This window comes from Rhincodon typus, chromosome 23, assembly GCF_021869965.1.
Source record: "Rhincodon typus isolate 14 chromosome 23, sRhiTyp1.1, whole genome shotgun sequence".
NCBI classification, from domain to species: domain Eukaryota; kingdom Metazoa; phylum Chordata; class Chondrichthyes; order Orectolobiformes; family Rhincodontidae; genus Rhincodon; species Rhincodon typus.
Window position 1 is genome coordinate 31,806,249 of NC_063354.1, and position 18,838 is coordinate 31,825,086.

An 18,838-nucleotide genomic window follows, 5' to 3' on the forward strand; every position below is an offset into this window, starting at 1 on the left:
TAATGTAAAACTATGACTCCCCTAAAACCTAGCAAAGGAATTATAAAAATGTAAAGAAAATACCATATTGTTGTTCTCTTAGCATGAAATTTCAATAAACTGAGTTAAAACCTATCTGTTTCCATATTACTTATTTTGATATTTGTGTGAGTTGTGAATAATGTTCAGAATGGTTACCTATGGTATACCTGGTTATGCTGGTGGGCGCTCACAATTCAGTATTATTTGCAACTGGAACAAAAATTTCACACGTGGACTGGCACATACTTTGGTGCTATTTCATTCATTAAACTTGTACATGTACGGCGATGACATATGTTGTACAGAAAGCCCAACTTATTGTCTATCAAATGCTGAGTGGCAGGGATGGCGGAGGGGCGGAGGTGGAGAGAGATCAACAAAGCCTGTTTTTGAGAATTGGGGATACAATGTACCTTAAAAAGGTAGAATGGGGGTGTTGGGGAAATCTGCACGCTGTGAGTGACTGAACATGACTGGGAGGCAGCCAACCCAGGGGGAATAGATTGGTGTTTTAGCTCACCAGAGGGAGAGATTGTAGGTGAATTCTGCTACAAGGGATTCAGATGTGTATTTCAGTCAGCCTTCAGCAGGATGCTGATGATCATGAACATGGCGATGCCTATCATGTTGACAGGCCTGTCAGGTAACCTGCTGTCACTGTCAAGGTTTATGGGTAGCTCCACCAGGCTGTAAGATGGCACACAGCTTTGTGAAGCTCATTATTTGCAGTGTAGAGGCAATGGCCAATGCCATGGCACAAGTTGTGTACCCACTTGCGATACAAGATCTGGTGGATCTTTCCATTGCTTTATAACTGCCAACCATCTGAGAGCACAGTCTGAGGTTATGAGATTTATGCTTGGTACCACGTACGTTCAGATTGTGGCCGTCCTGGCTGTAGCTTTTTTTTTAAAGTCAGCCATGGGATGTGGGCATGGCGAGCTGGCCAGCACATTATAATGCCTGTCCCTAGTTGTCTTTGAGAGGTGGTGGTGTGCTTAAAGTACTTAAATGAGTTTTAAAGCTGTCATGACAGTCCAGAAATCTGTCATTCAACAGTTTACTAGGATTATGGAGACACCAGCCCAGGGCAGTAGCAATGACTCTGCGCAGCACGATTCTACTGCCCTCTCTGACAGTATTCATAGTCCCACCATTGTCTCCCCATCACGGATTTTACTGATGTCTTTCAACCAACCAGTCCAAATCGCTGCAACCTCTGCTGAGGTGACACAGTCAGGAGCTACTTGACCAACAGCTGCTCAATGTTCCCCTGTCAAGCCCTTTGCAGGCTTCCACATTCGGACAGCAAATTCCAATAGCTCTGCAGCAGCTGCTGGACTGGATCACCGGGAAAAACAAAGGTACAAAGGACTAGGGAAATATGCAAGAATGAACAGTTTAGTTTTGAATATGTTATTCAAGGTATTGTTGGATAAAATTATTGTGGAATCTGTTTTAGTTGGTGGTTTTTATTTGCAGATTTTTGTCATGAGAATGCTTGCTGGTCCATAGCAAAGGGATGAAAAGATGGGGCATTACAGAGCAGCACATCACATACTTTATCATAAGGGTATGAAGTCCAGTGATTCAAAACAAGTTTGTTTTCTATATCTTGAGTTTGAGGGGATGTTTCAACGTGAGCTTGCAATGAAACCCACAATTTCTTTTCTGCCTCCCTCAGCAGCTCTCTTCTGATATATATTGAAAGAAGGAATACCATTTGTAGACTCTGGTAAACAGGTACCATTCTGCTGGTTTCCTCTGGGTGTTGCAAATCCCTGTGCATTTCTTTCACTTTCTTGAAATTGTTTCTAATCTACCTCAATTATAAGGATCTATAAGGAAATGGTCATAGTTTATCCCATTGAATAGACTTTCTGACAGATGCATGGAAAATACTTCATTACCTGTAACTGATGAAAGGGAACTTGTAGGATCTTTCGTAACAGCACAATTCAAAAAATGGCTTTCTAATTACTTCAGTCAAAACTAATGACCTGAACTGTCACTCTGTGCTGTGGATCCTACCTTCCTCGATATTACTTTTAATCTGGTGCCAAGATTAATCTGAGATCTATAGCAACAGTAACTTTATGAAGAAGGATAAGTAACCAATTGCATTTACGAATTCTTCCAGACAGTGAATGAGATGTTAAACAACCAAATTATACCATATTTTGAATATTACTTCACAGAAAATAAAATAAAGAATGGGTCATACACATGGGATTAATGAAGAATCACAAACAAGATAAATCTTGAATTCCTTTAATTTTTTTTACTGGTGGAACAATTTCACAATCAAAATATGTAAAATTATATAAAAGTAAACAAATTCACATTGATTTCAATCTGCATGGACTTCAATAGTGCACTCTATGGAAGAGTAAAACATCAATGACAGTGTTTTCTTAAATTTAAATGTTTAACTGCGCATATGCAGACCTCTAAAGCTGCCTCCAGTTTCACAGGAATTAGATGGTGAATACCAAAAGTTTTGTCATTACCATTACAAAATATCTTGTTTCAGAAAAGTTTACGTTCACAAAGTGTGAACTCAAATACATCTTGGTTTAAAAATCAAGCAGCTAACTTATCCCTGTATTTGAATAGGTGCAACACTGATATATTTGACATATGCCCTAAATTCTAGCCCACTGGGATCACCCTGTTTTGCTCCAGGAAGATATCGGAATTTCAAAGCATTTAAGTTTGAGCTTGCACTGTGCCATCATCATGCTATGGTTATAGCACTCAGACCCCTATAAGTTACAACTGTATGTCTGGATAATATGTAGTTCACAATCTGCAGTTTCGATGTCAAGGCTAAGAATGATTATGTAACCACTAAAGATGTCAAGCAATGGGGATTAGGACAGTTAATCTATGGTTACAATGTATTTGTCATGAAGACGTATGACAAATATAAATTGAGCAATGAAAGTTTGCTGACTTCTTGAGCAGTGAATGAATATTCAAAAGAGGATTATATCAATTTGAAGATTTGGAAATCTATGGCAAAATCTATTAAATCTGTTTGGAGGTCTCTAAGCTACTTAGTAGTACTTCTATTAGAAATCACAGCACAATCCAAATCATTTGACTAGGCATCATTTTAATGGAACTTCTACTTAGGTAGGGACACATTTGTGTACATTGCTTTGGATGATATGAATAGTTTTGATTTCTGCTCGTCTTTTGTTGGTTCTCTTCTCAGGCAATAGATCAATCACTCAATAAATAGTTATGAGTGAAACAATCACAGCAAAGAAAGCCTTCAGAATGAATCAAGGTAGCATGGGAAAGTTAAGCTATTTATATACTGAGTTATCCACAGGATAGGGGCATCACTGGCCCATCTACTGCCCACCCCTCATGCCCTTGAAATGTTGGAGGTAACTTGAATCGCAGCAGTCTGTATAAAACCACAGTGCTGTTAGATAGGGAGTTCTAGTATTTTAATCAACACTGAGGAACGATACTTCAGCTGCAATTCAGGGCAGTCGGTATCCTGGAAGGTAACTTATGGGTGGTGGTTTTTTTTCCACTAGCCCATTGCCCTGGCCTTCCAGTTGCCCATCTAGTTAGTAACAGCCAAAGGTTTGGCAGTTTGGTCAAAGAAGATATGCAAATGCTGTACTACATCTTGTAGATGTGACACACTCCAGCCTATGGAGGAGGAACTATGCATTTAAGGTTGCAAAAAACATGACGTAAATAAAGGTTGAGATGATAGGCCTCATGAAACTACAAATCTTCCTTCAGACATGCAGCATTCAAGTCGGGAGACCTGGACCATTATAAAAAAATCCAGATATGACCTCTGCAACTCCATCAGGGAGGCCAAGAGGCAGTACCGGACCAAGTTAGAGGCCCAGACCTACCAAACAGACTCCCACTGTCTATGGCGAGACCTAAACGACATTACGGGATATAAAGTGAAACAGTGCAAGGTAGCGGACAATGACACATCCCTCCCTGACATGCTCGACGCTTTCTATGCTCGGTTTGAGCAGAATACTACCGCGTGGCAATGCCTGCCCTGACTGCCCCAGACACACCTGTTCCCTCTGTCACTGCTTCAGAATTCAGATCCATCTTCCTGGAAGTCAACCCAAGGAAAGTGATGGGCCCGGGTACATAACGGCCTGGTATAAATGCTCTGCTCAAGACCATAAGAAACTACAGAAGGTGATGTGCACAGCCCAGACCATCACGGAAGCCAACCTTTCATCCATGGACCCTATTTACGTGGCTCGCTGCTGCAAAAAGGCAGCTAACATCATCAAAGACCCACTGCACCTGGTAATGATCTCCTACAACCTCTTCCATCAGGCAGAGGATACAGAAGCCTGAACACATGCATGAGCAGATTCAGGAACAGCTTCTTTCCGGCCGTTATCAGACTGTTGAATGGACTCTAGCCTCAAATAATGTAATCTGCAATGTAACCTGTATGCCTCCAAGTCTTTTTGATCTGTACATCCTTTGCTTACTGTGATCCGCCTGTACCACTCGCAAACAAAATCAAAAATCCAAATCAAATCAGCCAGGTATTCCATCAGTTTATATAATATTTGCCCCTTGATTCCCATTGATTTCAACTTTATTAGGGCTCCACGTACTAGGATTGCAATTTTTGATATTTAGCTCCAATATAAAGTGAACAAAAGAAGCGACAAATCCTTCAGCAATGTTCTAAATTGAATGTCTTTTTTAAGAAGCAATGACCTGTTACTGCAACCCAATAAAGCCAACTGCATCAGGTTCAAAAGAAGCAATTTCACATTGACTTTATAATTTAATACAAAGCTTTCATTCAAGTTAAATTAGTGACTTTTGATGTGTTTACACAAAAGCGATAATTTCAAATAATTTCACAGAACTGTTACGTCACCGAAGGAGGCCATTTGGACCAATGTGACTGCATTGGTGCTCCAAAGGAGCAAGTTACTTAGCTCCATTCCCCTGTCTTCTTTCCTGACTTAAATCAATACTTCAAAACAACAATATTTAAAACCTGTGAGATAATCAGTGGTAGACTTTGGGAAGGTTTTCAGAATTCCATGCAAAAACATTGGGTTATAAGTCACTTATGACAGTTAATTGATGAAGCAGTTAATTACTTACCCTAAAATAATTTCTGTAATGTTGTGCACTTGTGGCATACTCTAGAACTAGCAAAGAAGAGAGGGGTTTTGGTTGATTCTGAATAAAGAGTTGTTTTGACCTTTCTAAGGCATGTTTAACAACATTTTTTTAAAATCAATATTCTAATCTTTGAACACAAAGGTCTTAGAGAATATAAAGATGGATAAATCTCTGGGATCTGATCTAGTGTATCCCAGAACATTGTGGGAAGTAAGGGAGGGAATTGCAAGACTCCTTGCAGAAATTTTTGCATCATCTATGACGATGGGTGAGGTGCTTGATGACTGGAGGGTGGTTAATGTTGCACCTTCATTTAAGAAATGTTATGAGGAGAAACTGGGGAACTACAGGCCTACAACTTTGACTTTGGTTGTGGGTGAATTGTTGGCAGTGATTATAAAAGATAGAATTTATGGACATTTAGGGAGGCAAAAATTTATTAGGGATAGTCAGCACAGTTTTGTGTGAGCAAAATCATGTCTCACAAACTTGATTGAGTTTTTTGAGGAAGTTACCAAAAAAGATTGATAGACCCATCCTTTTTGAACAGGTCTTTTCTATCCCAAAAGACATTCCAATTGTCCAAAAACCTGAACAATATGCCAGCTCTTCAGACATTGATTTATCTCCTTTAACCGTTTGTTCCTTCCCTTGTTTGAGTTTGGCATTGGGAGTAAACCAGAAATTACTACTTTCAATGTTCCATTTCTTAATCTTCTAACCTAACCTCTTAAATTCACTCTGCTCTGTTTTAATCTTTTCCCTAAAAATATAATTCCTATCAATGTGTACAATAATTTCTGGCTTCTTAATCTCACCTTTAACAATATGCTTGAAACATTTGGAGATGTCCTTAAACCTAGCACCAGGAAAGCAACAAACCATCCTAAATTTACGCTCACTAAGACAGAATCTCCTGTCTATGCCCCTGACAGGAAAGTTCCCTATAACAGTAATTCTATTCAATCTTGTCAAACGCTGCCTAACATAAGAATCATTCCAAGTGTTCAATAACCTCAACTTGAAAGAGACCAATATTTTAGCAGGGAGATTTGCTCACTCCATTAAGGGAGACTTTATTCTGATAGAGAGGGGGAGTGGAGCATTCTAAGTAGCAGTATAAACAGAAGGATTGATGGTGCAGATTCTGAAAGTGAGGAGAGCATGCCAATTAGAAAGGAAAAAAACAAGAGAGAGGCAGAGTGTGTAGTAACTCTGAAGAACTAAATTGCATTTATTTCAATGCAAGAGGTCTTACAGGTAAGGCTGATGAACTCAGGGCATGTTTAAGAACATGGGATTGGGATGTCATAGCTATTATAGAAACTTGGCTGAGAGATGGACAAGACTGGCAGCTTGATGTTCTGGGTTTTGAGTGTTATAGGAAGGATAGAAAAGGAGGCAAGAAAGGGGGAGGAGTGGCGTTTTTGATTCAGGAATACATTACTGCTGTAACTAGGAAAGATATTTCCGAAAAATCGTCCAGTGAAAATATATGGGTAGAAATTACAAATGAGAATGTAAAGATCACTTTGAAAGATCACTATAGATCCCCCAACAGTAAGAGGGAAATTGAGAAATGAATATGCAGGGACATCTCAGATATATGTAAGCATAATAATGTTATAATAATGGGGGATTTTAATTTTCCAAACATTGATTGGGGCTACAATAGCGCTAAACGTTTGGATAGTGAAGAATTTGTCAATTGTATTGAAAAAAATTCTTCATCAATTTGTGGATGCTTCTAATAGAGAAGGAGCAAAACTAGACCTTCTTTTGTGAAATTACGCAGGACAGGTGATTAAAGTAAAAGTGGGGGAATTCTTTGGGTCTGGCGATCATAATTCTATTAGTTTGTAAATGTCTATGGAAAAGGATAAGCCTTCCATAAAAGTCAAAGTTTTTAACTGGAGTAAGGCAAATTTTAATGGCATGAGACAAGAACATTCAAAAGTTGATTGCAGTAGATTGTTCGTATGTAAAAGAACATCTGACAAGTGGGAGGCATTCAAGAGTGTGATGACGAGAGTTCAGATGCGTTTTGTTCCTGTTAGAGTGAAGGGTAAGGCTGGTAACAGTAGGAACAATGGATGAATAAAGATATTGAGGTTTTAGTCAAGGATAAAAGGGAATCTTACTTTAGATATAGATGGCTTGGTTCAATTGAATCTGTTAATCAATATAAAGAGTGTAGGGACATCGTAAGAGAGAAATCAGGAAGGCAGAGAGGGGATATGAGACAGCATTGGCAGATAAGTAAAAGATAATCCAAAAAGATTCTATAATTACATTAAGAGTAAAAGCATAACTAGATAGAAGATATGGCCTCTTAAAGATCAAGAAGGTCATCTTTATGTTGAACCCCAGGAGATGGGAGAGACACTAAATGAATATTTCATGTCCTTTTTTACTGTGGAGAAAGAAATGGAGTCTAGAAAATGCAGAGAAATAAACGTTGTTTTAAAAACAATTCACATTACAGAAGAGGAGGTTCAGGAGGTCTTACAGAATACAAAGGTGGATAAATCTCCAGGACATGATCTAATGTATCCCAGAATGTTGTGGGAAGTCAGGGAAGAAATTACAAGAACCCTTGCAGAAATACTTGCATCATCTATAACAATGGGTGAGGTGCCTGATAACTGGAGGGTGGCTAATGTTGCACCTTTGTTTAAGAAAAGTTGTAAGGAAAAACCGCAGAATCTACAGACCTATGAGTCCGATTTCAGTTGTGGATAAATTGTTGGAGGTGGTTGTAAAAGGTAGGATTTATGGACATGTAGAGAGGCAAAAAATTGATTAGGGATAGTCAGCATGGTTTTGTGTGAGGAAAATCATGTCTCACACACTTTATTGAGTTTTTTGAGGAAGTTACCAAAAGGATTGATGATGGCAGAGCAGTAGACGTTGATTTGGATTTTAGTAAAGCCTTTGACCAAGGTTCCACATGGTAGACTAATTAGTAAAGTTAGGTCACATGGGATTCAGGGTGAGCTTGCCATTTGGATTCATAATTGGCGTAATAGTAGGAGACAGTAATGGTGGAGGGTTGCTTTTCAGACTGAAGGTCTGTGACCAGCTGTGTTCCACAGGGATTCCATTCTTGGTCCTCTTTTGTTTGTCATTTATGTTAATGATTTGGATGAGAATGTAGAAGGCATGGTTAGTAAGTTTGCAGACAATGCCAAAATTGGTGGCATAGTAGACAGTGAAGAAGGTTTTCTAAGATTACAGAGAGATATTGATCAAATGGGTCAATGGGCTGAAAAATGGCAGATGGTGTTCAATCTGGATAAATGTGAGGTCTTGCATTTTAGCACAATAAACAAAGGTAGGGCTAATACAATTAATGGTAGGGCCTTGGGTAGTGTTGTAGAAACAACGGACCTAGGGGTGCAGGTACATAATCCTTTGAAGTTTGTGCCACACATAGACAGATGGTTAAAAAGGCATTCGGCACGCTTTTCTTCATTGCACAGTTCTTTGAGTATGGGAGTTGGGACGTCATGTTAAGGTTGTACAGGACATTAGTGAGGCCTCTTCTGGAATACTGTGTCCAGTTCTGGTCGTCCAGTTATAAGAAGGATATTATTAAGCTGGAGAGGGTTCAGAAAAGATTTACCTGGATGTTGCTGGGCATGGAAGGTTTGAGTTATAAAGAAAGGCTGGATAGGCTGGGACATTTTTTCACTGGAGTGTAGGAGGTTCAGAGGCGACCTTATAGATGTTTATAAAATAATGAGGAGTATAAATAGAGTTAATAGTAATTGACTTTTCCCGAGGATGGGGGATTTCAAGACTTGGGGTCACATTTTTAAGGCGAGAGGAGAGGAATTTAAAAAAGACATAAGAGGCAATTTTTTTTGCACTGAGGGTGGTTCGCATTGAAATGAACTTCCTAACGAAGTGGTGGGTACAGGTACAATTACAACATTTAAAAGACATTTGGATAAGCACATTAAAAGGAAAGATTTAGACCGATATGGGCCAGGAGCAGGCAGGTGGGACTAGTTTAGTTTAGGATTACGTTTGGCGTGGACAAATTTGGACTAGTTGGACTGGAGGGTCTATTTCCATGCTGTGTGACTCTATGACTCTAATTAACTGATGGTCTTTATCAAGTTTAATGTTCAGCAGAACAATGCTACATGACCTTTTGTTATGAGGTTAGAAATGACATGTCTGGCACATAGCAACTGCATGTTTTTTGAGGTTGATCCAAACGTGACTTCAGAATGAGAGCCAGCATTGGAAATTCAGTTACATCGCCTTGCCATTTTGTGTTTTTTTCCCTCTGCCTAAGGTACCAGGCTCATATTAGTACAAATGTGCTATACCATTTAGCACAGACACAAAGCCAGGAAGCTTGCCATGTCATTTCTACTCTATTTGGAGCTGTCTTCCTCCTGGATGAGAGACAGCCAAGTATTATGGAAGATGAAAAGGATAGCACAACTATTACTGCTGAGCAGTTGGGAAGGTGACCTGAGCAAGTAAGTATGCCATGCAGAGGGCTTGCAGGGTAAATGTTGTTGCAGGCTTATGATTGGTAAGGGTGAGTGGGGAAGATGTTGCAACAGTGGCACAGCTTGAGTCTTGATAGGAGGTGAGTGCAGGAGCAGAGACAGAGTAAGAGTGAGGTATCAGAGAGAAGCTGGTGGAGTTACACTGACCAAGTGAAAAAGGACATTGACCTTCTTCCTATAGTGCTGGGTATTACTACAGATACTGAGAGTACACTAACATCTGACAGACTGGCATGGTCTTCTGTCATGGCCTTCCTGTTCATCTGTGGGAACAGGAAGGATGACCTTTGCACCACCCTGCCCAGCAAGAGCTCCAGGACCATGCCTAGCAGGGTACTGATTTCTCCCTGTCTGCCATGTCCAGGCAAATGCCAGGAACTGGGTTGGGCAGCTCTGCACTGACAGTGCTTGGCACAAGTGCACAGTAGCCTTTTAAATATGCCATCAACACCAGGAATGCCAGATCTCTGGAGAGTGGTGAGTTGCTCTGGGAGCTGTGCATGGTGAGATTGGGTGGAAACAGACATGATACTCACTTTAAGAGCTGAAATCCCCACCAATTAATGCAGCAAGATTTGTAAGACACATGGGGAAAACTTACTCAGCCTTTCAACGAGAATCACTGCAACAAACTCGACAAACTTGCGGTGATCCAAAAAACCTATAAAACTCAACCCTATTTCCAATCAATATGTAAAGTAACACAGCATGTCACTGTAAGTAATCCAAAAATATATCTCATTTTCTAACCAGCTTGTGATGAATTGATGTTTTGTTTCCTACAAGTTCTGATGCAGCCCACTGTTGCTGCCTGCAATCAGTCAGTTTCCTCAAAAATAAACAGAAATGCGTCAGTGAGCTATTTATGAGGTTTACAAATCACACACTAGAGAAAAAGGTGACATGTAAATGTGTGCTTTGAGACTCAGAGCGCGAACTATTTGGGCAGTTACAATTCATAACTGCAATCCAAGATCTACATCTGACAACAAACTGCCACCCACATGACTAACACTCTTGTTACTCTAGGATTTATAGGCTGCATTTGTGCTCATAAAGGTGGTTCTTGTTATAAAAATTCCATCACAAAAGTACTGCTGAATTCAAAGCACCTTGTCTGATCCCTACTCAGGATGATGATATGACCATAAGGCAGAGCAGCAGAAGTTGGCCATCAACCCTGCTCCACTATTCAATGAGATCGTGGTTGATCTGGGAATCCTGAACTCTACTCTTTTCTCCACAACCCTTGATTCCCTTGCTGATTAAACATTTGTCCATCTCAGCATTGAGTATACTTAATGATCAATCCTCGACAGCCTTCTACAGTAAATTCCAGCGATTCGTTATCATCTGAAAGAAGAGGTTCTTCCTCATCTCTATCCGAACTGGATAACCCTCTATTCTGATACTTTGTCCTATGTTCCTCGACTCTTCCACAAGGGAAAACAAACATTCTGTGTCTAACCTATTAAGTCCCCTAAGAATTTTAAGTTTCAGTAAGGTCCTCTCTCATTCTTCCAACTTCCGTTGAGTACAACTCCAACCTACTCAACTTCTCTAAGAGAATTCCACTACATCCAGAATCACCCTAGTGAACCTCCTCCAACGCCATTATGTCTCTCCTTAGATAAGGGGACCAAAACCTGTTCATGGATTCCAGGTGTGGTCTAATAAGCATCATGTATAGTTTTAGCAAGACTTCTTTTTGTTTCTTATTTATTCATTTTGTGGGATGTGGGCATCGCTGGTTACTCCAGCATTTATTGTTTGTCCCTAGTTGCCCTTGAGAAGATGGTGTTGAGCTGTCTTCTTGAGGCGCTGCATTCCACCTGCTGTGGTTTGACCCACAATGCCATTCGGAAGGGAATTCCAGGATTTTGACCCAGTAACGGTGAAGGAATGATGATATATTTCCAAGGCAGGGTGGTGAGTGTGAGGGGAATGTGAATGCGTTGGTGTTCCCATATAACTGCTGCCGTTGTCCTTCTAGATGGAAGCAGTTGTGGGTTTGGAAGGTGCTGTCTGAGCATCTTTGATGAATTTCTGCAGTGCATTTTGTAGATAGTATGCACTGCTGCTACTGAACGTCGGTGGTAGATGGAGTGGATGCTTGTGTATGTAGTGCCAATCAAGCAGGTTACATTGTCCTGGGTGGTATCAAGCTTCTTGAGTGTTGTTGGGGCTGCACTCATCCAGGCAAGTGAGGAGTATTCCATCACACTCCTGACTTGTGCCTTGTAGATGGTGGACAGGCTTTCGGGAGTCAGGAGATGAGTTACTTGCTGCAGTATTCCTAGCTTCTGACCTGCTCTTGTCGCCAATGCATTTATGTGATGAGTACAGTTGAGTTTCTGATAACTGATAACTCCCAGGAAGTTGATAGTGGGGCATTCAGTGATAGTATTACCATTGAATGTCAAGGGGCGGTGGTTAGATTGTCACTTATCGGTGATGGTCATAACCTGGCACTTGTGTGGCGCAAATGTCACTTGCCACTTGTCAGCCCAAGCCTGGATATTGTCCAGATTTTGTTTCATTTGGACACGGACTGCTTCTGAGGAGTCACGAATGGTGCTGAACATTGTGCAATCATTGGTGATCATCCCTGCTTCTGACCTTATGATGGAGGGAAGGTAATTGAAGTAGCAACTGAAGATGGTTGAGTCTAGGACACTACCCTGAGGAACTCCTGCAGAGATGTCATGGAGCTGAGATGACTGACCTCCAACCATAACTATCTTCTTCTGTTGTCAAGTATGACTTAATCACCAGAGGATTTAAGGAGATTTTTAAGGATTTCTGAGGAAGGGTCACTCAACCTGGAACGTTAACTCTGATTTTTCTCCAGAGATGCTGCGAGACCTGCTGAGATTTTCCAGCAATTTCTGTTATTGTTTCTGATTTACAGCATCCACAGGTCTTTCAGTTTTTATTCCCTATTTTTACACTTCTTTTCACTTTAACTAAAGGCCAGTATTCCATTTGCCTTTCCTATTACCTGTTGAATTTACATGCTGGCTTTTTGTGATTTATGCACAAGGGCTCCCAAATCCCACTATGTTATAGCTCTTGGTAATCTGCTTCCATTTAAGAAACATTCAGCTTCTGTATTCTTCCTGCTAAACTGCATAACCTCACAATTTCCCACATCATATTCCTTCTGGCAAATTTTTGCCCACGTGCTTAACCTGCAGACTTTTTTTGTCAAATTCAGCCCCTGCCTTCCTACCTATTTTTGTATCAACCATAAACTTGACTGTAGTACATATACTTTCCTCATCCAAAATATTGAGGAGCTCTGAAGAGATTACACAACTTGGAGAAATGTGAAACGCCTCTTTGTGTCTCCAGTGGGTTAATAGGAAACAGTTAAGGGGAACATCAAGAGATTCTTTATCCCCAAAGGTGTTCAGAAGGTAAGAGAGAGATGGGGAAAAATGCCCAAACTCCAGAAAAACTTGCAGTACCTGCTCCTGCTGCAGACAATAGGGGTCAATGTCACGGAGGATATCCAGGAGGCGAAGAGCCGGCAAGCCTCGTTCTTTGCCTTGGAGGCCTCCAAAATAATCTTTCAGTCCAGGGTCCACATTGATTACTTATTTCTCAGTTCCACCCAAATAACTTCACCAGATGTACTCTCTGGAATATCCTCCCCAAGTACATCTGTAATGTTATCTCTAAACAAAAATGCCACTTCCCATCCTCTCTTGCCCGCCTTTCTATCCTTCCTATAGCATCAATACCCTGGAATATTAAGCTGCCAGTTCTGTCCATCCTTGAGCCACGTTTCTGTAATAGCTATGATATCCCAAATCCATGTTCCCAACCAGCCTTGAATTCAACTGCCTTATCTGTCAGGCTTCTTGCATTGAAATAAATGCAGTTTAATTTATCTGTCCTGTTTTGTTCTCTGCTTTGCTCCTGCCTGCCTTGACTATTAAACTTGCTCCTTTTCCAACTAGCCTCAGACTGATCATTTTTCTCATTATCTCTCTGGCGCTCCCCCTCACCCTTACTAATTTAAACCCTCCCAAGTGGCTCTAGCAAATATCCCAACCGGTACATTAGTCCCCTTCCAATTCCAGTGCAACCTGCCTTTCTTGTACAGGGCACTTCTACCCCAGAAGAGATACCAATGATCCAAAAATTTGTATCCTTCTCCCCCACACCAGCTACTCAGCCATGCATTCAGCTGCTCTATCCTCCTATTCCTACCCTCACTAGCTCGTGGCACCAGGAGTAATCCAGATATACTACCCTTGAGGACCTACTTTCTAACCTCCTGCCTAATTTCCTATATTCACTCCTCAGAACCTCATCCTTTTCTCTTCCTATGTCATTGGTTCCATTGTGTACGACAACCTTCTGCTGGTCTCTGTCCCCTTTGAGAATATTCTGCACCATCTCTGAGACATCCTTGATCCTGGCTCCAGGGAAACAACACACCATTTTGATATCTCGTTGCCGGCTACAGAAACGTTTGTCTATGCCTCTGACTAGAGAGTCCCCTATGACAACCAATTGCTTGGAACCTGACTTAGCCCTTGTGACAGTAGAGACAGTCTTGGTACCAGAAACTTGGCTGTCAGTGTTACATTCCTCTGAGAGTTCATCATCCCCTATAATTTCCAAAACAGCATACTTACTTGAGATGGGGATAGCCACGAGGAGACTCCTGCACTACCTGCCTACCCCTCCTAACTTTCCAAGAGGTAACCCATCTACTCACATGTATCTGCAGTTTTTCTACCTTCCTGAATCTGCCAAATATCAGACCTCTAGATCCTGTAAATTCCTCACTGCTTCTAACTGTCACTCCAGCTGATCAATGTGATACAATAGGATTCACAACCAAATGCACTTCTTGCAGACATAATTATCAGGAGCATGGAAACTCTCCCTAATCTCCCACATCCGGCAAGAAGAGCACATCACTCTACTCAAGGCCATCTTTGGACCTTAACAACTCAGAAAATAGCATAATCTTACTGCTCCAAAAACACTGCTTTCGGGTAACTTGGTACCTATGCTTTATATTTTAAAAAAAAATTAATCAAGAGACAGATCTCAATAAAACATAAAAAATTCACCCTACTTGATACCTGTGCCTTATATTTAAAAAAAGTTTAATGAAGAGACAGATCTCAATAAAACATAAAAAATTCACCCTACTCACTATTGTCGAATTACAAAAAAAGTTAGGGTTAGACTTAAAAAAAGCACTTAGCTGTTTCCGCAGCTGTGAACAGCTCCCAAGACAGCGGTGAATTTCGCTGTTTATTTTTCTTAGAAGGAATTCTGATGTCTAGAATTGCCTGAAAATACACAGCAGAGGCAGTCACTTCTTTGTTTTTTATTTGTTGCCTGTCCCTAGCTGCTCTTGAGAAGGTGGTGGTGAGCTGCCTTCTTGAACTGCTGCAATCCATGTGCTGTAGGTAGAACAAAATGCCATTTGGGAGGGAATTCCAGGATTTTAATCCAGTGACAATGAGGGAGTGGCGATATATTTCCAAGTCAGGATGATGAGTGACTTTAAGGGGAACTTGCAGGAGGTAGTGTTCATTTCTGCTGACTTTGTCCTTCCAAATGGAAATGGCCATGAACTTGGGAGATGTTGTCTGAGCAGCTTTGGTGAATTTCTGCAGTGCATCTTGTAGATAGTACACATTGCTGCTACCGAGCTGAGTCGATGTTCAGGGATGTGGTGTCAACCAAGCTGGCTGCTTTGTCTTGGATGGTGTCGAGATCCTTGAGTGTTGTTGGAGCTGCACCCATCCAGGCAGGTGGGAGTATTCCATCACAGTCCTGACTTGTGCCTTGTAGATGGTGGACAGGCTTTAGGGAATCAGGAGGTGAGTTACTCATAACAGTATTCCCAACCTCTGACCTGCTGTTGTAGTCACTGAATGTATATGGCGAGTCGAGTTGAGTTTCTGGTCAATGTCTTCCATTTGAAGAAGACAGCTCACTGATCAGGACAGCACTCTGCAAGGACTGCTCTCTGATTCTGAGGATTTTTGATGTACTCTATTTTTGGGGCTGTCTATCTTTGCTGTGTCATCACTTGATGCTGTGTCAAGTGCTTGTTTGAATTAATTTCGTCAATGAGCGTGGGACAACTATTCAGACATCAGAATAATAGTTGACCACTTGCCCAACTTCATTGTAAGGTTAGTTTTCATTTTCCTCAGGGAAAACACTTCCATTATTCCTAAACAACTTGGAATATAATGCTGAAGTAGCCTGGCAGTTTTTGTAACTAGTCTTTGGTTCTTGTTTAAGAATTTGTTTTGTTTGGGGAAAGAAATGTAACTGATACATCAGTGATTCCATGAGGCTTTATTGCTACATGGGAAATAACAGAAAATTTCAGTTTAAAAGGATCCTAATTTACAAACTTTTGACCTTCTTTTATTCCTGCTTGCATTTTTCAATGTTTTTCCTATTTTACACATAACTGTTTTCAACCTCATTGTGGCATTGATCATGGACACTGTCAATAGACACCCAGCACAACAGTGAAAAAACAAAGGCTGAACCATTTGCTGCTATCTACGGCCAGAAGTGCTGAGTGGATGATCCATCTTGGCTTCTTCCACAGATGACAGTCTTCAACCAATTTGATTCAGTTCATTAGCTATCAAGATTTGAAATCAAGAAAAGGCTGAAAGCATTTGATAATGCAAAGGCTAGGGGCCATGATGACATTTCAGCGATAATGGTGAAGACTTGTGCTCCAGATCTATGCATGCCCCGAGCCAAGCGTCTACCTGACAACGTAAAAAGTAGAACAAGTGATGGAACACACAGGTGTGGCCATGTTCGTGTGTCCAACAAGAGAAAGCATACAGTGTTCACCAGCATGATAGAGGACTTTCCAGGCTGGTGGGCATTACAGTGGCTGGGTGCATTATCACCCTACCAATGTTATTTTGATTTAGTAAGTTTGCATTCTTTCTACAGGTTTCCTTTAACCATTAGTTTGTTCTTTTATTACTGTGCTCCATCAGCGGTTGTTTAACCATTTTTGTTTTTCTTAAAAGTGTAGAAATGGGGAGGTTCGCTGATGATTGCACAATGTTCAACACCAGTCATGACTCCTCAGATACTAAAGTAGTCCTTGTGCATATGCAGCAAGACCTGAACAACTTCCAGGGTCAAACTGATAAGTAGTAAGTAACATCCCTGTCACACAAGTGCCAGACAATGTCCAACTCAAAACACAAGAGAACCTAACCATTATCCCTTGATATTCAATGGCATCACCATCATGGAAACCTTCATTACCAACATCCTGAGAGTTACCATTGGCCAGAAACTGAAATGGAACTACTGTATAAATATAGTAGCTGCAGCAGGTCAGAGGAATTCTGTGAGGGGTAACTTATTTCCTGATTCCCCAAAGCTTGCTTACTATCTACAAGACATAAGTCAGGAGTGTGATGGAATATTTGCCACTTGCCCAGATTGTTGCAACTGCAACAGCACTCATGAAGCTTGGCATAGTCCTGGACAAAGCATCCCATTGGATTGGCTTCCTATCATGCCTTCAATATTCACTCCCTTCACTGTTGTCAGACAATAGCAACAGTATGTACCATCTATAAAATGCACTGCAGTAACTCCTCAAAGGCCCTGGAGCTACACCCATGACCTCTACCACGCTTAGGATAGGGCAGCAGATACATGGGAACACGATCACCGGCAGGTTCCCTCCAAGTCAAAGCCATCCTGACTTGAAACTGCATCAAACACTGCCATGGGGACAAAAATCCTGGTACTCCATTCCTAACAGCTTTGTAGATGCATCTTCACCCAAGCTCTGTACCAGTTCAAGAAGTCAGCTCATCACCACCTTCTCCAGGGATATCAGATTAGCCATGATCTCATTGAATGTTGGAGCAGACTCAATGGGCTGAATGGCTTACATCCACTCCTGTGTCTTATGCTCTTAATCAGGGATGCAATAAATGCTAGACTTGCCCAACAACTCCCACATCTCATGAATGAATTAAAAATAAAATTGTTGTCCAATATTGGCAGTATTGCCTTCAAGGGGTGATTCGTTCAGAAAGTTTATTTTCTGGAAATTAAAATTCTGATCTGTTCATGTTTTCAAATATCAGCGTTGCCTCCTCCACATCTTTATAATCTCTTCCAGTCCTGTAATTCTACACAAACTCTGCACTGAAGGCCTCTTGCATCATTATTGGTGGCTGTACCTTTGGTTGCCTGGCTCTAATCTTTGGAATTTCCGACCAAAAGCTCTCTGGCTCGCCACCTCCCCTTTAAAATTTAGCTCCTTGACTATAAGTTTTTGTTCACCCACTCTAATATTTACCTGTGCGACTTAGTATCAAACATCTCAGGATTTTTTGGTGCGTTAGGTATGCTATTTAAATGTAAGTTGCTACTGTTAATCAGTTAGAGATGCAGTCTTTTATGGTTTCCTATTTGTGCTATTTCATTTTAGGCAATATTTGTTAATGTTAATGGCTTTACATAAAGGAGCACTTCAGTAACACACAGAGCTCGAACTAATGCAGTTTGATTGAAACTTATTCCATCAGGGCCACCAAGTATAGATCTCAGCCAAGCCTAGTGTACAAATTGATGATGTTTTCAGCTTTCAGCCATTGCTTCTGTAAGAAAATGCACACATTATAAATAACAATACAGTAAACAAAAAGGATAGTGTTTTTAAATAATTTAGGAGATGACCCGTTTTGGCCTGTAAAACAACTCGAATCTTTGTTATCCACACCCAGCAATAGCAGAAAATCTGGAGGAGAAATAACAACAAACGCAAAGGACTAAGCAAACCATAGCGATTATGTTCTTTCATCTTTTTGTAAGTTTCTCCAGTCATGAATGTTGGAGTGGGAGCAACAAGAATTAGTCTAGACAGAAATTCCAGTGAAAATCAATGTATGCTGTGAAACAAAAGCTAATTGGGTTTATGGTTTATCTCTGCCCACTTGCCACAGAACTGCTCATTTCCCCTGCTTGGGCAATATGTTGACAAATTGCACACAACAGAATTTAATTGTATTCTCAAACGTCACATTTCTCCATGGAAACCATACCTTTTCCAGATGTTTATAGACCATATGTAGGTTCGGTTCAGATCT